The following is a 19,163-nucleotide window of genomic DNA, read 5'->3' as shown; positions in this document are numbered from 1 at the left end:
TTCATTCGTTCGTTCCCTTCTTTCTTTCCACTATAGAGAGCGTTCCCTGACCGGGAATCGAACCCGGGCCGTGGCGGTGAGAGCGCCAAATCCTGACCACTAGACTACCAGGGAGATGCACAACCTGTTTTGAATGTTTCCACCAAAAAAAAAAAAAAAAAAAAAAAAAAAGAAAATTAATTAAAGTCTGAAAAGTTTGATCATTGAGCACCGGTACCAAGCAGGACGCTGACTACCCGACAGACGTGTTTCCACCCGGTTTCGAACCGGGGACCTTTCGCGTGTTAGGCGAACGTGATGACCGCTACACTATGGAAACTGAAACCCGCTGCTTCTTTTACCGGCGTCATTGCGGCCGTAGTCATCCCTGTATCGATCCGGGTGTTTTTCGCACACGATGAGACACGTGCTGCGCGTGTTGCGTTTCCATAGTGTAGTGCTATGGTAGCAGTGAGTGAAGCGAGATGGATGGGGGCGGCTGTGTATTGTTTCTTGAGAAAGGTGTTTTTGTGAATTTTTCCCAAGACATTCAATTCTCACTTCACTGCTACCATACCACTACACCATGGTCCCTGTGTTCCCAATGTGCTGGCTGTGAGGGTTATGAGAGATCTAGAGGACAGTTGTCTTAACAAACCACTAAATACTACTTAAGAAATAGAATTATTACAGCCCCACTGAGGGTGGTGTGGTGAGGTGTGGTGAGGTGAGGTGCGGTGGGTTGGACTGGCTTCTGTTCTCCGATGAGTCTGAGGTTTGAGTCCTGCTTAGGGTGCCTTGTGATAGATTGGTATCCTGTTTTGGGTGTGCTCCAGCCTTATGCCCTAAGTTGCTGGGTTAGGCTCTGGTTCCCTGTGACTCTGTATGGGACAAGTGGTTCAGAAAGTGTGTGCGTGCAGTGCCATTGAAAGCTACACACAACTATCTACCAACTTGCACAGCTACATGACATGAATGCATGGTGGGAAAAGTGGTAGCAAAACATCTATACATACATAGTCCAGAATGCTACAACATGGAACCTGCAGGGAGTGTGTCATCTTCAGCATTTGAGGTTTCCAGAGTAAGAGGCCCCCAAAACACTCCAACATGCTATGGCCTGAGTGAGTGGGCAAGAAGGTCCCACTGAGATTTGAACTTGGATTGTTGGATTCAAAGCCTAGGTTGCTGACCATTACACATGTTTTTCTTTTTTGTTTTTGAGGAAATTTTCAAAGTTCCTTTTTCCATCTCCCTGGTAGTCTAGTGGCCAGGATTTGGTGCTCTTGCCACCACGGCCTTTGGTTCAGTTCCTGGTCAGGAAACGCTGTCTGGGGTGGAAGGAAAGAAAAAAAAATTTTTAAGAAACACTCAAACACAGCTTTTCTTGTGCCTTCCAGCGCTGACGGTAAGACATTGAAAAAGGCATTTGATGTGTGAGATGAACGTAATAACCACTACACTATGGAAATACAGCACACATTGCCTTTGCCTCATCGTGTGTGAAAAACATCCGGATTGATATAGGAATGACTGCGGCAGCAATCGTTTCAGTAAAAGTGCAGTGGTTGTCCGTTTCAGTATCGTTATAGCTTCTTATAGAGGTGTTCGTGCCAACTGCAATAGAAACCTCACCTTTCATGGCCGGATCTGGACACATAAGCACAATTGTTTCTACGGTCTCGATTACTCCAGCTACATCTCCAGTGAACTCAAGTTTCAAGCGCATATAGCTATCATGTGGGCACTGCTCCACACTGAGGTCCAAAATCTCCAGGCACTCAACAGGAGTCAAGGGCAGGTGCTTCAGATACTTGTCACAGAAGGAACTATATAATAGGGTAACTTCAGACCTGCTATCAAGTAAAGCTTTGGTGCAGTTTCTACAGAGACAATAGAGCTAGGTTCAACTAAACCCTCTGGCAGATTAGCCACCCTATGTTTTAGTATATCACACCTTGTGGAACGTGTATTCTCCGGAGGGTCATGCCATTCCTCTACTGAGCTCCTCTACTGTCCGCAGTCTCAAAAGACATGCGTAAGAGTTTCACTCATCAGGTCAGAATGGATTAGCAGCCCGGTGTCTGGTTCTACACACTGCCCAACTTGACAGGTAAACATTTCTCCATTCAACATTTCCAACAGGTAGAATTTTTATTCAATAACTACACGCACTGTCTGAACCACTTGTCCCGTACAGGGTCATGGGGAACCAGAGCCTAACCCAGCAACTCAGGGCATAAGGCTGGAGGGGAAACACCCAGGACAGGACGCCAGTCTGCCACAAGGCACCCCAAGTGAGACTCAAACCCCAGACCCACTGGAGAGCAGGACTCAGTCCATCCCAGTCTAACCCACTGCGCCACCATGCCACCACACCCCCCATTTAATAACTAAATCCAAAAAACTGTCATGCCAACAACAAATTCAAAAATAAAACAAAAAAAAAAAAAAAATCAATAAAGCCAAATAATATAAAGACTGCATGACGAGACCTTTAAAACACTAAAAGACATACCTCAAGGCTTAAAACCATAGGTAATTGAAAGGAACTTACCCAGTAACTCCACTGCTCAGAAGTTGTGGTCCCCTGGCCTGTTCCCAGGGTGTTACCATACATCTTACCTACTGTCACGTCATGTCATTTTCAGAATCACTTGTCCCATATGGGGTTGTGGAGAACCGGAGCCTACCCAGCAACACAGGGCGTAAGGCCGGAGGGGGAGAGGACACACCCAGGACAGGACGCCAGTCTGTCGCAAGGCACCCCAAGCAGGACTCGAACCCCAGACCCACCGGAAAGCAGCACAGTGGGCCAACCCACTGCGCCACCGCACCCCCATCTTACGTACTCTTCTTGGGCATTTTCCTTTTCACATCATGTTTTCCCTTTTGACATTTTAGTAAAACAGGTGAATCGTACAAATACATATACATAATTAAGAAAATTAATAAACACCCACACAGTGAACTGACTTACATTACACTAAACTACACTAAACTAAACCATAAAATAAACAACAATGAGAAGAAATAAATAAATTATTTAAAGAAACACACCACACACTGTCACGTCCACGCCTGCACCACAGTCAACAGCACCTGACACCAATCAAGCACCTGACAGCAATCAGAGCACTTCAGTTTGCACTTGCAGGATCTCACTGAGACAACTGTCCCGTCTGTGCCTATGCCCCGTTCTCCTTCGTCTCTAGCTTGTAGTCTCTGTTCCCCAGCTTCTGACCATTCGTTTCCTCCCCTGACTACATCCATGGATCCTCGCTCCCTCTCTGACCGCCGATCAACCGACTCTTCGCCCATCCCCAACAAGGAGAATTCGCCTGACCCCTTGGTTGCTGACTAACCATCCTGCACTTGGGTCCAGACCTCTCCACGTCCTCGGTTTCACGTGACAGAAGATTCCACCTTAAACATGGACCCAGCAGCGATCAAACGCTTAACAAGCGCTCTGAAGACACTCCAATATTCGTTGCATCCGGAAGCAGAACCGAGAGCGGAGGAGATGCGAGCTTCACTGCCATACCCGGATTGCCACAAGAGGTCGCCCTTGCTCCACTGAAAAATACTCTTATCGCCTCACAAGGCAAAGACCAGTTTCTGGATCAGTTCATACGACAAGCGATTGCCCTGGATAATCTGGCCCGTAAGCATTCATTACAACCCCAGCTGGCCACAAGAGAGGCCCCAGTGCTCTTGCAGGACACCTGACCTCCACAGAAAGACAGAGATGTTTCCGAGAGGGCCTTTCTTTTGTACCCGGGCAACAGGTTTGGCTCTCGACATGGGACCCCTGGTTAAGACTGCCCTCGAAAAAATTAAGCCCACACTACATAGGAATGTACAAGGTTTTGCGACGGGTCACACCGGTGACTTACCAATTGCAATTGTCTCCTGACATGCGGATGCATCCTACTTTCCACGTATCGCTTCTTAAACCCCATGGTACCTGTCTCCACCAACTTGCCATTACTACAGGTCCACCACTTCTGGTACAGGTCGACAGGGACCCGGCGTATGACAATTGGTCCTTGCTGGATTCCAGCCGGCGACAAGGAGGATTGCAGTACCTTGCCGACTGGGAGGGCTACAGCCCGGAAGAACGATCTTGGGAGGGTGCTCTTGACATTCTGGACCCCAATCTGATAACCACTTTCCACAGGGACTATCCGGAGCGGCCGGTGCCTTGCCCCCAGGGGCATCCTCCTTTTTGCCATAGGGCGTGTGGTGCCGTCCGTGGCGGGGGGGTACTATCACACCCCCACTGGCCAGCCCATCTGCGACACCTGCTGCCCATTGAGGGAACAACAGATAAAAGGCAGCTCCAGAGGTCCTTCAATGCAGAGCCTCTGCAAAGAGCAACTGCTGCTTCCAATGGATCGTTCCCTGTTGTGCGCGCTTCCCTGTATTTCCAGACCCTTCGCCTGTTTCCCTTTGACAATGATTCCTGTTTCTCTCTGTATATGACGTTTGCTGATCGCCTGACCCTCACCTGTTCTTTGACCAATCTTTCACCTGATCCCCTGAAGATAATAAAACCAGGAAAATGAGCTCTGCGCTTGAGCCCTTCGCCTTCTTCCTCCTGATACCATGATAAAAATAAAATCAAAAGAACTGCTTTGCTTAATCAGTTTGAGTCCTCTGCCTTCAACCTGTGTTTTTTACAGGAAGTCCACCTCTGGGACCAACAGGATGTGACACTCTTTTCTCATGAATGGAGGAAGGGTGAGTCCTACTGGAGCATAGGTGGCGTCCACTCTACAGGCATGGGAATACTTTTTGAGGATCACACCTTTGAAAAAGTAAGGCCTTTTACTGTTCATGCTGGCCAGGTTTTGGGGGTGGACGTCACGTGGAGAAGTCAGCACATACGTGTTCTATGCATCTATGTCTAAGAGAGGACTGCATTGGTGGTTTTTTCCAATGTGATAGTCCTCTCAAGGTGTTGGGAGTCAACTTTCTTTCAGAAGGTGACACCAGGAAGAGCGCTTGACCAAAGCCAGATGGAAAATGGGTTTGTGGAAGACCAGGTCCCTCTCCATGATAGGAAAAATGCTGGCATTGAAGCTGGACATTGTTCCTACCTTGCTTTAACTTGCGCAGGTGTACCCCTTGCCCCACATGATGCAGAGATGCTTTATAAATGACGTTTTTGATCTCATCTGGGGGGCAGGTATGAGTACGTGAGGAGGGAAGTCATTTACCTTCCGAATGACAAGGGAGGGAGGGATGTTCCTGACATTCCTCATATACAGGATTGTTTCCTCCTCTCCCAGTTATGTAACCGCCTGGAAGCTCTGATCGAGCATCCCCACCAGTACTTTGTGCATCTTTGGTTGGCCCATCCGATGCGCAAGTTGGTGAAGTCCTGGTCCAACGTCACGAAGAAGGCCAAGACACGGCCCGCTCGTTACAACCATGCTGTCAAGTGGAGTAAGACCACGGCGGCTGGGGTCGAGGCAGAGACCCCTGTTAAGCAGAGGGCCTCGTACAAAGCCCTCCACGAGAGGATAGGAACTTAAGTTCTTCTCGGGCTTGAGGAGGGCACATGGGCCAGGATTCAGTCTAAGGAGCTTGACCACCATCTTCAAGATTTGAACTGGCGTTGTTTACAAAACAGGTTGCCAGTCAAAGTGGTCCTGTTCAGGCACAAACTAACCAGTCATCCACTCTGCCCACGACTCTAGTGTGGCGAGAGTGAAACACTTGCACATGCCTTTCAAGACTGTGGACAGGTGCAATTAAATAAAATGTGTTCAAAAAACAGGAAAATCCCTACACCTAACATAGACATGGGATCACGGGTGAGTCCCTGGGGCCGATCCTGGCAACTTACCCTGCCTATACACATAACTTGGGAGGGTCACCAACTACACACTCCCACGCCGGTTGACTCTGGGGCGGCCGGTTGTTTTATGGACATTGAGTTCACTCAGGCACACCACATCCCAGGTCAGGACTGTAATTTTAGGTTATGGATCAGTGCCCTGGATGGCCAACCCCTCGGCTCCGGAGTTGTTGACACCTGTACAGTGGCTTGCCAGGTCGTGATAGGGGCCTGTCACCACAAGGAAATAGTTTTTTGTTTTTTTTTGATCTGGGCCCCAGACACTCCAGTGATCCTGGGCTTCCCGTGGTTGGTCCGTCATGACCCGATGTTCAAGTGGAATACAGGGGTGCTGGTGTCATGGTGTGAATACTGTATGCACTGTTGTCTACGGCTTCCATGTCTTGCCACGTCCATGGAAGGGGTGGAGGGGCTTCCTCTGGTGATTCCCCATGAGTACAAGGACCTCCAGGAGGTCTTCAGCAAGGCCCAAGCAGCTGAGCTCCCACAACATAGACCTTGAGACTATGCGATCGACCGCTTGCCAGGCACTACACCTTCCCAGGGGCCATGTGTACCCCTTATCCCTACCTGAACACAGAGCCATGCAAGAATACATCACAAAGGCCCTGAATACTGGAATCATCAGACCCTCAACCTCACCTGCCTCTGGCAGGTTCTTCTTTGTGGGTAAGAAAGACAAGGGTCTCCGCCCATGCATAGACTTCCATGGTTTAAACCCCATCACCGTCCAATACGCACATCCATTACCCCTTATCATCGCCACCTTGGAGAGGATCCATGGGGCCATGAATTTTATCAAGTTAGCCCTTAGGAGTGCGTATAATCTCATATTCAGCTTTTAGCACCTCCATGGGTCATTATGAATATTGGGTCATGTCTTTTGGTTTGTCTAATGCTTCCTCGGTCTTCCAGGCTTTCGTAAATTACATCTTGGGGGATTTCATCAACCAATTCATGTTCGTCTACCTGGGCAACATCCTGATCTTCTCCCAGACACAGGAGGAGCACATCGACCAGGTGCGGACCGTATTGTGTCGACTCCTCCGCCTTCGGCTCTACGTCAAGGTTGAGAAGTGCCTGTTTCATCAGAGCAAGGTATCACTCCTGGGGTATATTCTGAGCCCCAAAGGGGTAGCTATGGATCCTCAGAAAGTAAGTGCTGTAACAACCTGGCCCAGACCTACCACTATGAAGGCACTCCAATGCTTTTTGGGTTTTGCTAATTTTTACCGCCGTTTCATTGGAGGGTTCAGCTGGGGGCAGGGTACTGTCATGCCCCCATTTGCCAGCTCATCTGCGACATTTGCTGCCAATTAAGGGAACAACAGATAAAAGGTAGCCCCAGAAGCCCTTCAATGTGGAACCTCTGCAAAGAGCAACCACTGTGCTTCCCCTTCGAGTATGTTCCTTGTGCCTGCTTCCCAGGTTTCTCTTGATCGTTCACCTGTTTGCTCCGACAACAATTTTTGTTTTTTTCCCTTGGGACTCTGTTTCTTGACCATTCTTTTGCTCACCGGATTAATAAAAACACCAAGAAAACGAGAACCGCTCTTGAGCCCACCATGATGTTCCACCTGGCCACCATGACACTGGTGGTCCGCCAACAATCTAGTTCTTAACATCAGGAAGACAAAGGAGTTCGTGGTGGATTTCAGGAAGAAAAGAAGAACTGACTTTAGTGCTGTGCTCATAAACGGCAAGGCTGTCGAGAGAGTTCCCAGTTCCAAATTCTTGGGGTTGAACATTACAGAGGACTTCTCTTGGGCCACACACACCTCTGTCATTGGAAAGGCACAACAACGCCTCTATTTCTTGAGAAGACTGAGGAAGGGGAGACTGCCCCAGGATCTCCTCATGAATTTCTATCAATGTACAGTGGAGAGTGTACTGAAGTATTAGAGCATGGTACGCTAGCCGCACAAGATAAAACCAGAAGGCTTTGCAATGGGTCATCCAAATAGCTCAAGACATCATCGGCACTCAGCTACTGGCAGTTGAAGACATTTATCTGTCCAGATGTCAGAGCAGGGCCTTCAAAATTATCAGGGACTCCACTCACCCTGTACAGCACCTTTATAAAACTGCTCCCCTCTGGCAGGCAATACAAGACAATTCACTCACATACCAGTAGGAAGAAAAACTGTTTCTTCCCTAGAGCTATAAAATAGCTGGATACTACCTGATTTAACCCCCAAATACAGACATAATACATATAAATGCACATGTACCTCAAAAGTTTGTTTTATTGTTTGTTCTAGTGTTTTACTGTATTTTGTTTAAATAGTTTAATGTTCTATTTTGATACTTAAGTGGTTATATTTAGGGGGAGTGCGGTGGCGCAGTGGGTTGGACCGGGTTCTGCTTTCCGGTGGGCCTGGGGTTTGAGTCCCACTTGGGGTGCCTTGCGGAGGACTGGCGTCCTGCCCTGGGTGTGTCCCCTCCCCCTCTGGCCGTACGCCTTGTGTTACCGGGTAGGCTCTGGTTCTCCGCGACCCCGTAGGGGACAAGCGGTTCCGAAAGAGAGTGTGTGTGTGTGTGTGTGTGTGTGTGTGTGTGTGTGTGTGTGTGTGTGTGTGTGTGGTTATATTTTATATGGTTTTATGTTGTTGTCTGAAGAACTCAGAGAATATCACTATGATTTCATTGTTTTGTACAGCAGTACAATGAAAGTTTTCAGTTCAATACTGCCTTCAAACCTCTACAGCTGATACAGAATACTGCTGCCCAAGTTGTCTTTGACTTGCCGAAGCGTTCCCATGTTATCTCCCCTCTTCGTTTCTGCATTGGTTTCCTGTAGCTGATCGAATCAAATTGAAGACCCTGGTTCTGGCCTAAAAAAGTATCAATGGAACTGCTCCCAGATATCTACAAGAACTGATTACCCGCTACACCCTAACCAGACTGCTTCGCTCTTCCACATCTGCCCGCTTGATGGTCCCACACACAAAAGGTCCAAAACCAAAAGCACAAAGGTTCTCAACTCTGGTTCTGATGTGGTGGAACGACCTTCCTCTCTCACTCAGAACTGCTGAATCTCTGTCCTCATTTATAAAGGGTCTTAAAACTCACCTCTTCCAGACTCACTTCATCTATGATCTCTTAAGTTCGTGTAATATGTAAATTGTTTTGCACTAGAACTGTCACGTCCATGTCCGCACCACAATCGACAGTACCTGATGCCGATCAAGCACCTGACGGTGATCAGAGCACTCACCTTTAAAAGACCCTACTCAGTGAGATTCCGCGAGTGCAAAGGGGCTGAGACAACCGTTCCTTTTGTGTCTATGTCCTGTTCTTCTTCGTTCCTAACGCCTATTCTCCGTTACCTGATCGCCTGACTCTTTGCCTATCCCCAACAGTAAGAATTTGCATGACCCCTTGATTCCTGACAGACGATCCTGCACTTGGGTCCAGCCGTCCCTGCGTCTTCGGTTCCGCGTGACAATGACTTTAAGATCATACCTGTTAAACAATGGATTAACCTTCATGCAGCTACTCCTGTAATGTAATGCAAATGTTATATCTACAAAAAATTAATAGGAAGTTGATCAGGAATTGTCAATATTGAGATAAAGTTTTATGCAGCTACTCCTGTGATGTACGTAAGGTTGAAAGTAACAAACTAACTGTACTTTAGAATCATGCATCTCCATTTAAGTCTCTCTTTCTGCTAATGTAATGTTCACATTGTGTTTTCTATATGTATATCACTTTGAAGAAAGCATCTGCTAAATGAATAACATAAATGGTAGGCTAAATAATCATTTAAAGTTCTCCCACAGGTCTGGATGGCATCTGCCTATGAGAGATGAGGGCAGATTCATGGCATTGCCAGTACCCACTATCCAGTTACATTTACATTTATTTGTTTAGCACAACTCTAGCCTTACGCCCTGTGTTGCCGGGTTAGGCTCCGGCTCCCCGCGACCCCGTATGGGACAAGCGGTTCAGAAAATGTATGTGTGTGTGTGTGTTTAGCACAAACTTTTCTACAGAGCAATGTACATCTCACAGAAAAATACAATGACTGCATTACATCAACAGAAAGAGAGATACAAGCACATGATTCTTTTTTCGAGTTTTTTCTGATCTTGATTTTTTTAAAACATTTACATCCCATGGCATCCAATCCTGCCTCACACCCTATGCTTCCAGGACAGGCTCCAGGCCACCACAACCCTGTACTGGTCCAGTGATAAGTGATAATGAATAGATATGTAGAAGTCCAATATATGAATTCCAAATTATGTAAAAAGAAACAGCAGTCCCCAAAAAACAATATACATTCAAAACTTAGTCAACAAAAGCAGGTGAGCCAAAACCTATTTGGTAAATCTCTGTACCTTTCAAATATTTTATATTTTATACAGGTAGTTTTAGGTTTAAGACATTCCTCTATAGGTAAACCATATTCGTAACAAACTGAATTACTCTCTAATAAATCTGGGAAGTTACACTTTAACTGGATTATGAACTGCAGTCATGAAGTATTTAAATATATATAATTATCACATGCTCTTTTAAGGAAGACACCTGGTTTTTGTTAACCTTTACACTGTGCCCACTGATCAAATAAATGAAGGTTAAACTGTAAGAGTAAAAGACAATGCATATAATTAATTTTAAGACTATTACAAAACTAATATATGCAGTTAACTGCCAGGCACTTGTTTCATTTATAGTATCAAACTTCATGTACTTTTCCCTGAGAGCTGATTCATTAGTTAACTTGTCAGTACTGAGCTGAAAAGAAAATAGGTTTTGAGCACCGACCATTTTAAAGGTTTATGATTTCAGCTCTGCGGGGGAGCGGGGGGGCTTGGCTGGGTCCTGTTCTCTGGTGGGCCTGGGGTTCGAGCCCTGCTTGTGGTGCCTTGTGACGGACTCGTGTTCTGTCCTGGGTGTGTCCCCTCCCCCTCCAGCCTTACGCCCTGTGTTACCAGGCTAGGTTCTAGCTCGCCACGACCCTGCTCGGGACAACGGCTTCTACCAGTGTGTGTGTGTGTGTGTGTGTGTGTGTGTGTGTGTGTGAGATTTCATCTCTGGTGGCCGAAGAGCTGTCCCCAAAGGACCATGTTAACCACTCCAGCACCACACACTCCAGCAACACAGCTGGGGTCATTGTGATGGGAATCAATCACTGATCACAAAAGCTAAGGGCATCACTAACAGGCTGATGACAGGAGTAAGGAGGACAGGAGTGACAGCCTAGAAAAGCTGAAGGCCAAGGCCAGGAACAGGTGCTGTAGGCCTGGGGGTGGTGCGCAGTGCTAACTGAGTCTGCTGACAGAGCACTGTTGTTGAGCCTGGGGTTCATCCAGTGGGGGCCATGAGGGATCACTAGACAGAAGAGCGTCCAGACGCCGTATTCCTTTTTGGACTCCCGGGGGCTCCGGAGAAGCCGGGAGCAATTGAGCAGGTATCTGTCAATCAGCACCTATGGGGCAACACAAAAACCCACACACACACAGAATGTGAGGTTCCTAACAGTAGAAGAGATTTCAGGAACACATTGCATACGGCAGACTTCTCTTTCGGAAAAAACAGTGTAGGAAATTACATTTACTGCATTTCAACCTGTTTCATGCACATGTTTTGACCTTGTTATACACTTAATCTACCTGGTTGATTGTTTGATATACTGTATAACTACATATAATACACCACTTTTGTCTGTCTGAACCGCTTGTCCTATACAGGGTCGCGGGAACTGGAGCCTAACTTGGCAGCACAGGGTGTAAGGCAGGAGGGGGAGGGGACACACCCAGGACAGAACGCCAGTCCGACGCAAGGCACCCTAAGCAGGATTCAAACCCCAGACCCACTAGAGAGCAGGACCTGGTCCAACCAACTGTGCCACCACACCCCCCTGCCACTTTTATTGCTGCCACATTTCAAGTGCTCTGAATTCACACACCACACCTACTCATTTCAGTTGTTTGCTTCACACATCATCTTCAGTTCTCACACGCAGGTGTGATATCCTGTACATTTTTAAATACAAGCCAAACAGTAAACTATGCACAAGCTGAGCATTTAGTAGAAAACAATTTGAACAGCAGGATGGGATGGAAACATTTGGAGAGGGGTTCTGTTTATCCTCCCTTACTGTGCCATATGCAGAATGGGGTTTGGGGTTCCAGGGAGGCCCACCTCAAACAGGAAGCAGGTGAGGAAGTTGGCCAGGGCCAGGGCCACCAGCAGCAGCCTGTATTTCAGGTCAGGGAGAGCGCTGAGCTGAAAGAAGTCCCTCACAGCCCCAGTTGGATGCACCACCAGCCAACCCGTCAGGGCCAGCAGCACCAGCAGTACAGCCATGAACCACCCTGCGAGACAGAGGAGGGTCCATGTGAGAGACAGCACTGTGACACAAGTATGACTCTGTACTCATATCAGAGCTGTCACTGCTGCACTGCCAGTTTTTACCAGTAGTGTTATAGGCAGCATGGTGGCACAGGGAGTAGTGTTGCTGTCTTATAGTGCCTGGGTGGTGTGAGAGGATGTGGGTTTGATCCCTGCTCAGTCTATGTAGAGTTTGCATGTTTCTGCATGGGTTTCCTCCATAGTCTGAAGACATGCTGTTCAGGTTTACCCATAGCTTTGGAGAAAAGCATGAGCTAAATAAATAACTGTAATGAAAATGTGGTGTTTTCTGCATGCACAAGTTTTAATAGATACAGTACAGATTGCCTACTGTCACTATAGCCATAGAGGAAGAAGAATTATGCGGATGCTTCAGTATCGGTTACAGGTTAATATCAAAGTGAGAAAAACAGACCCCGGACAGCTGAAAGTACTAATGTGCGGGTACTGATGCCACGCCCACGCCATCGACTTTACGAGGAGCACCTGGGACCCAGCCCGGGTAGAGGCATAAGAGGACGCAGACGAACAACAACCGATGTGGAACCTAGTTCAGCCCTTTCACTCACTCACTCACTCACTCACTCACTCACTCACTCACTCACTCACTCACTCACTCACTCACTCACCTTCCCCTGTTGTCCGTTCCTGTCCCTTCGCCGTACCCTTGACCCTCGCTTCATTGCTTCCTGTGTTTGACCACCGCGTGCCCTTTGACTACGAGTTCGGATTGTCCTGGAAACCGCGTTTGCACCTCGACTGACCTGGCCTGTATGACGACTTAGATTTCTGGATTTCCCCTTTAATAAAGCCTGGAGCTCTGCATTTTGCGGCCGCCATCTTCCTTCCGGCGCAGACCATGCCACCTGATCAGCCAAAACCGAAGAAAATCATTCCTGACAAGCAAAAACCGTCATACATCTTGATTGGATCATTTTCACCAGTTTTTGTTTTTGGACACATTCTGTATTTTTATATAGATATTTCATATTTAGCTGACACTTTCCTCCAAAGCAACTTAGCGCATTAACTACAATAATGTACCAATTTATGGAGCTAGGCGGGTCTCTTTCTGGAATAACAGAGTAAATACCTTGCTCAAACACGCTAGAGCGAAAAGCGGGATTTGAATGTGGATCTCTCTGGTTACTGTGTTACTTGCCAGCTCATTAGATATCATACTGCTGAGTAGCTACACCTTAAAGGAAAAACTATGGAAAAAAGGAGCAACTTTTTTGGCATCCCCATTTTAGAATTTAGTCAGTACATTACATTTATTCATTTAGCTGACACTTTTCTCCAAAGCAACTTACAATGTTAAATTACTTGCAATTATTTACCTATTTATAAAACCGGGCATTTTTACTGGTGTAATTTACAGTAAGTATCTTTCTCAAGAGTACTACAGGTGGAGGTGGGATTTCACCCTGCAACTTTTGGGTCCGAGGGCAGCAGTTCTAACCACAACGCTACCAGTTAATATTTTATATTATTATTATATAATTATGTGTGTGTGTGTGTGTGTGTGTGTGTGTGTGTGTGTGTGTGTGTGTAATATTAGTAAATAATACAGTAGCATTTAGAAATGTATAATTCATTTACACAGCTGGATGTTGGGAGAACAATTTAAGTTAGTAGCTGAAACTTGAAACTGGACCTCTTTCTAAGGTGGAAATCTGCAACTTCATGGGATTGATGTTAGGTGTGTATTTTATAAGGAGGGTTTTACCATTGGTGTAAGGGGGCTACTCACAGTGTAGAGGATGAGCACAGCGATGAACTGGATCAGACTGTAGAGGGCCATGAACCTGAAGAGACTGAACGATGTTACCAAGGAGCACCTGCCTTCCCTGGGAGACACAAGAGGGAGGACAGATAATAACCAGTGTATTCTACATGGCACTGGAAGGGCTCATTAATCAACTGGTGGCATTCGTTATTCCTGGAACTGGCGACTTGACGGACTCACTGGATAAGCAAGGGCACACAGCTGATGTTGTTCATCTTCGAAGTGAAAGGGGAGGCGACGGATGCCTCGGCCTCAGACAGGGACACGCCTGCATCAGCTGCTTTTAAGGCCCCACAATCATTTGCTCCATCTCCGCACATTCCCACACGGTAGCTGGTAGAGGATGTGGAGAAGAGGGTTATGACTAGTCTACAGTAAAGTCTCCGATGTTTCCACTGAGACCCAGAGATGAGCTCCTTCTACCCCAAAGCATCTCCCTTCTGATCTGTCCCCCACTCGATCCCCAAACCTTGAGATCACCTGAGCTTCTGCAGTTCCATCACCAGCTGGGTCTTTTGCTCAGGAGCCATGCGAGCAAACACTGTCCCCCTCACTAGAACCTGCAGTAAGACACAGCATTACCTCTCTATGCTGACATTTCATGTTTAAAGCCATCAGTCTGACTGAAGCTTGTGACAGTCTATGGAAGAAGAGCTCAAATACAGTCGGGTCCCATTTTTGCAGCAGTAAAAAAAGAAAGGAATGATGATCTACTGAGAAAGAAAGGGAATTCAGCATCCCCGATGGCCTGTGTGCTCAAGAGGAGGGTCACCTTGGGCAGGTACTCAGGGAAATGCTCACAGAGAGCAGAAAAGGACTTCCCACTGACAGCAAGGTGATAGCGTGCATGGCCCTGGTAGAGCCCCTGGTAGAGAAAGAAGAGAAAGACCTTGCGCGTCCAAGTTTCAACACAACTTATGCATGTATTTACTATAATGAAGCGTGCTTGTACTCTGTGTATGTATCAGTCTGGGATTTCTAGCCCTATATGGCAACATATGTTATTGTACTGTATGTTTACAGTAGAAAACCAAGCCTAAACAAAAGTAAGACATTGGCAGAATATCTTCTGGTCAATTAACTATTTGTTGTTGACTAGTACTTTTTCTCTAGATGTACATGCTGAAGGCCAGCATATACTGTAAATGTACTGCAGTATATTCCCATATATATTTACTGAACATGTGGGAGACTGCAAGCGTGACAATGAACATCAGAGAGAAACTGACTCATTTTGGATCCATAGTCAAATATATATAAATGCCTTTATTCCCTACAGGGGATCGACTAATGTTTGGTACTACATAGTATATTGTACTACTCAGGCGTATGCTGTCCACTGTTAGTACATATGTACATTGTGTCACACTGGCTGGCAGCTGATTGTTACCCTTGTTAGATCATAAAAGCCCTCCTGCGGTGATCCAGCTCCGCTGTCCTCCAAATGAAACTGTAGCGAGGGAGGAGAATGGGCATCAGGCGATGAAGTGTGCACAGAAATCACATGCTCATCTGCTGCCACCATCCCACAAACCCGAGCCACATTGACTGCTGTCAGCATGTTGTCACCTGGGCAAGGGGAAGGAAGAGGGGAGAGAAAGGAATGTTGTGTAAGTATGTGACTGGGATCTCCTGTCACTCAAACATCACTTTCTGTATTTCTTACTCTCCTGCCAGCATGTACCATCACTCACCAGTGACCATGATGGAGCGTATCTGTGCCTGTTTTAGAGTGCCGATGACACCTGAGGATTCCAGTTTCACCAGGTTTCTCATCACCAGCAAGCCAAGGAACTGCAACTCACCCTCCACTGCTCCTCTGTGGAGAGTTGCAGAAAGGCAACACTCATCTATCTATCTATCTATCTATCTATCTATCTATCTATCTATCTATCTATCTATCTACTTTTCTCCAGAACATTTTACAGTGTTAGGTTTGTACAGTAAGTTCTCTTAGATTAGTTTTTATTCTATGCTAGGCTTTAATGGTTCATTTATTTATAGAGCTGGGTATTCTTCACGTGTGAGACTCTCCCGTACGTATGAATGCTGCATTAAAGGAAAGTTTTCTTTGTAGCCCTGTGTGTCTCCATGTGTTTTTCTTCCACAAGCACAAAAACAGATTGCTGTTGCCAACCTCTCTGACCAACCTCTCAATGGTTTTCATGTTTGTCTGGACATCCAGTCGTTTGTATGCAAGGGCCAGGACCCTGAAGCCTTCACGGGTAAACTGACGCAGGGTGTCGGTGAACTCAGCAGGCACTGTGAGGGCACAGAGAAATCATTTTTCCTTGCAAAACTTAATCTAAGCCTATACCGGAATAAAAGTAATTTATGTCATGTTTTCTAACGAGTCTTCGATGCCCCTGTAATGTGATCAACAGAACCCTCAGTCTCTGCAATTTCCCTTACAGCTGTCTTTAAGGCAGAGGCTGGCCACCATCTCCGGAGCTCCCTTGAGGAAGATCCGGATGGTGCGTCCTCCAGGGCCCACCGTCACCACACTCATCCTTTGGAGTGAAGACAGAAACGGGAACCTCCGCACAATCGCAGCTGGCTCACTGTGTGACTGAAAAACAGTTTACAGCTTCAATTACAATACTATACATCGCAAAAGGCGCAAACTTTCTCCAGGCTCATGCTTGCAAGAAAAGAAAATGTGCACTAACTCATGGAGCAGATTTTTTTTCCCAAGAGTAATTTACAACGATTTACCTATTTTCACAGTTCAGACACCTTTACTAGAGCAATTCACAGTACACACCTTGACCAAGGGTGCTATAGCAGCAGGCTGGATTTGAACCAGGACCCTTCAGAGCTGAAGAGAAAAGTACCAAGGACAACACTACTGCCTGTCCCTGGTTATCCCCTTCATCAAGGTTACTACAGCAGGAGAAGGGATTTGAAGCTGTGCAACCTGAGTACAACCTAAGTAGAAGCTAGCAGACCTAATCACGATACTACCTGCCACTCCAATTCTAGATGTGATCTCAACTTTTCACATCGATCTCAAAGTTTTTTCTCTCTAATGAACATATGAGGCCTTTCGAAGAAATAAATGAGTCGTTAGAGGGTGTCTCTGAGAACAGCTGAGAGCTTACCATTTCTGATGAAACTAAAAAACAATAACGAGTACTGAATTTTTCCTCTGAGAGGTTCTTAAGATTTACGTTTAAGCCTTGCTCTCAGTATAATTATTTCTTCAAGCGTTCCCCTCTGTTACATCTTCTCTACCCTACCTCTTAACCTACCCCAAACCAAAATGTGCCTATGTACTAACCGTGGTGTTGGGCTGGCCAGCTGGTGTAGGGGGTCTCATCACTGCCAGGACTCCATCATCTCCAAACTGTGCACCTACTCCATGATCTGTCCTTGCAGGATCCTCTAGTACCTAGATTTGCAGTGGGGCATGTGTATCACACCAGACCAAAGTCAAGGTACCATGGAAAATATTCATCCATCCATCCATCTTCCTCCGCTTTTATCCGGGGCCGGGTCGCGGGGGCAGCAGTCCGAGCAGAGTCCTCCAGACTTCCCTCTCCCCGCACACCTCCTCCAGTTCCTCTGGGGGGGGAACCCCAAGGCGTTCCCAGGCCAGCCGGGAGACATAGTCTCTCCAACGTGTCCTGGGTCTGCCCCGAGGCCTCCTCCCAGTGGGACAAGCCCGGAACACCTCCCCAGGGAGGCGTCCAGGAGGCATCCGGAACAGATGCCCGAGCCACCTCAACTGGCTCCTCTCGATGCGGAGGAGCAGCGGCTCTACTCCGAGCTCCTCCCGGGTGACTGAGCTCCTCACCCTATCCCTAAGGGTGCGCCCAGCCACTCTGCGGAGGAAACTCATTTCTGCCGCTTGTATCTGCGATCTCATTCTTTCGGTCATGATCCAGAGTTCATGACCATAGGTGAGGGTAGGAACGTAGATCGACCGGTAAATTGAGAGCTTCGCCTTACGACTCAGCTCCCTCTTCACCACAACAGATCGGTACAATGACCGCATTACTGCGGACGCCGCACCGATCCGTCTGTCAACCTGCCGCTCCATTTTTCCCCTCACTCGTGAACAAGACCCCGAGATACTTAAACTCCTCCACTTGAGGGAGCAACTCCCCCCTAACCCGGAAGGGGCAATCCACCTTTTTCCGACTGAGAACCATGGCCTCGGATTTGGAGGTGCTGATTCTCATCCCCGCCGCTTCGCACTCGGCTGCAAACCTCCCCAGTGCACGCTGCAAGTCTTGAACTGATGAAGCCAACAGGACCACATCGTCCGCAAAAAGCAGAGACGAGATCTCGCGGCCACCAAAACAGACACCCTCCGTTCCCTGGCTGCACCTAGAAATTCTGTCCATGAAGAGAATGAACAGAATCGGTGACAAAGGGCAGCCCTGGCGGAGTCCAACATGCACCGGGAACAGGTCTGACTTACTGCCGGCAATGCGAACCAAGCTCCTGCTCCGGTCATACAGGGAACGAACAGCCTCAGACTGATACATGTGGTGCTGGCTAGAAAACACTATCTCATATTAGAGGAGGAACGCCCGGTATTTATCAGGCGATCCGTCATACCTTTGGTGGGGGGTCCATTGCTAGCATGATCGGGGCTGCTTCTGATGACGCAGGGAGCACCGCGGAGATGGTGACTGGGGCTTCCATTTCGGCCTGCCCAATCGCCTTTCCGGGGGCCCTGCTGTGCTTGCACCAGACCCTGAAGGGTTTCCAGCATCCGCTTCTCAGCCTTTTAGCTAAGATTGTTTTCCACTTTCTTGCAACGAGGTGCTGCTGCAGAGCTTAGAGGGGATAGGGGTGATCCTAGGGCGTGACCAGTAGGTGGCTTGTCCGCCACTGGCGTGGAGTGATCCTTTATCCTCTGGAAGGCTTTTATTTTCTTTGGATAGCCCGGGGATCCTAAGGTGTGTCCAATAGGTGGCATGACCGCTGTTGTCATGGAGTGAACTGGAGATTATACTTTCTAGAACCCTTTATTAGTTTTACATTAGTATATACATGAAACTTTCGCCGAGGAACACGCCACCTGCAGGAAAGGAACATCTGATGGACACCCCACTGAAGAACGCAGATGGACCACTGACAAAAACAATGGACACCGGCAAAACTTCCTTACCGCCAAATGGAACGCTGACAGTGGATGGAGGACCATTGAAA

The 19,163-nt window shown here is 47.4% G+C and overlaps 1 non-coding gene and 1 pseudogene across 1 annotated transcript; both read right to left on the bottom strand.

Annotated features, from left to right (window-relative positions):
* Positions 1–246: 246 nt before the first annotated feature.
* trnav-aac (transfer RNA valine (anticodon AAC)) lies at positions 247–319 on the bottom strand. Its single transcript has one exon. It is a non-coding gene; the product is annotated as a tRNA-Val (tRNA).
* Positions 320–11,041: 10,722 nt separating this feature from the next.
* LOC108926743 (cation-transporting ATPase 13A2-like) lies at positions 11,042–18,653 on the bottom strand (annotated as a pseudogene).
* Positions 18,654–19,163: the final 510 nt, after the last annotated feature.

The sequence above is a fragment of the Scleropages formosus genome, unplaced genomic scaffold, assembly GCF_900964775.1.
Source record: "Scleropages formosus unplaced genomic scaffold, fSclFor1.1, whole genome shotgun sequence".
Taxonomy (NCBI): domain Eukaryota; kingdom Metazoa; phylum Chordata; class Actinopteri; order Osteoglossiformes; family Osteoglossidae; genus Scleropages; species Scleropages formosus.
Note: the sequence above shows the minus strand (reverse complement) of the source record. Positions and strands in the feature narration are given on the sequence as shown.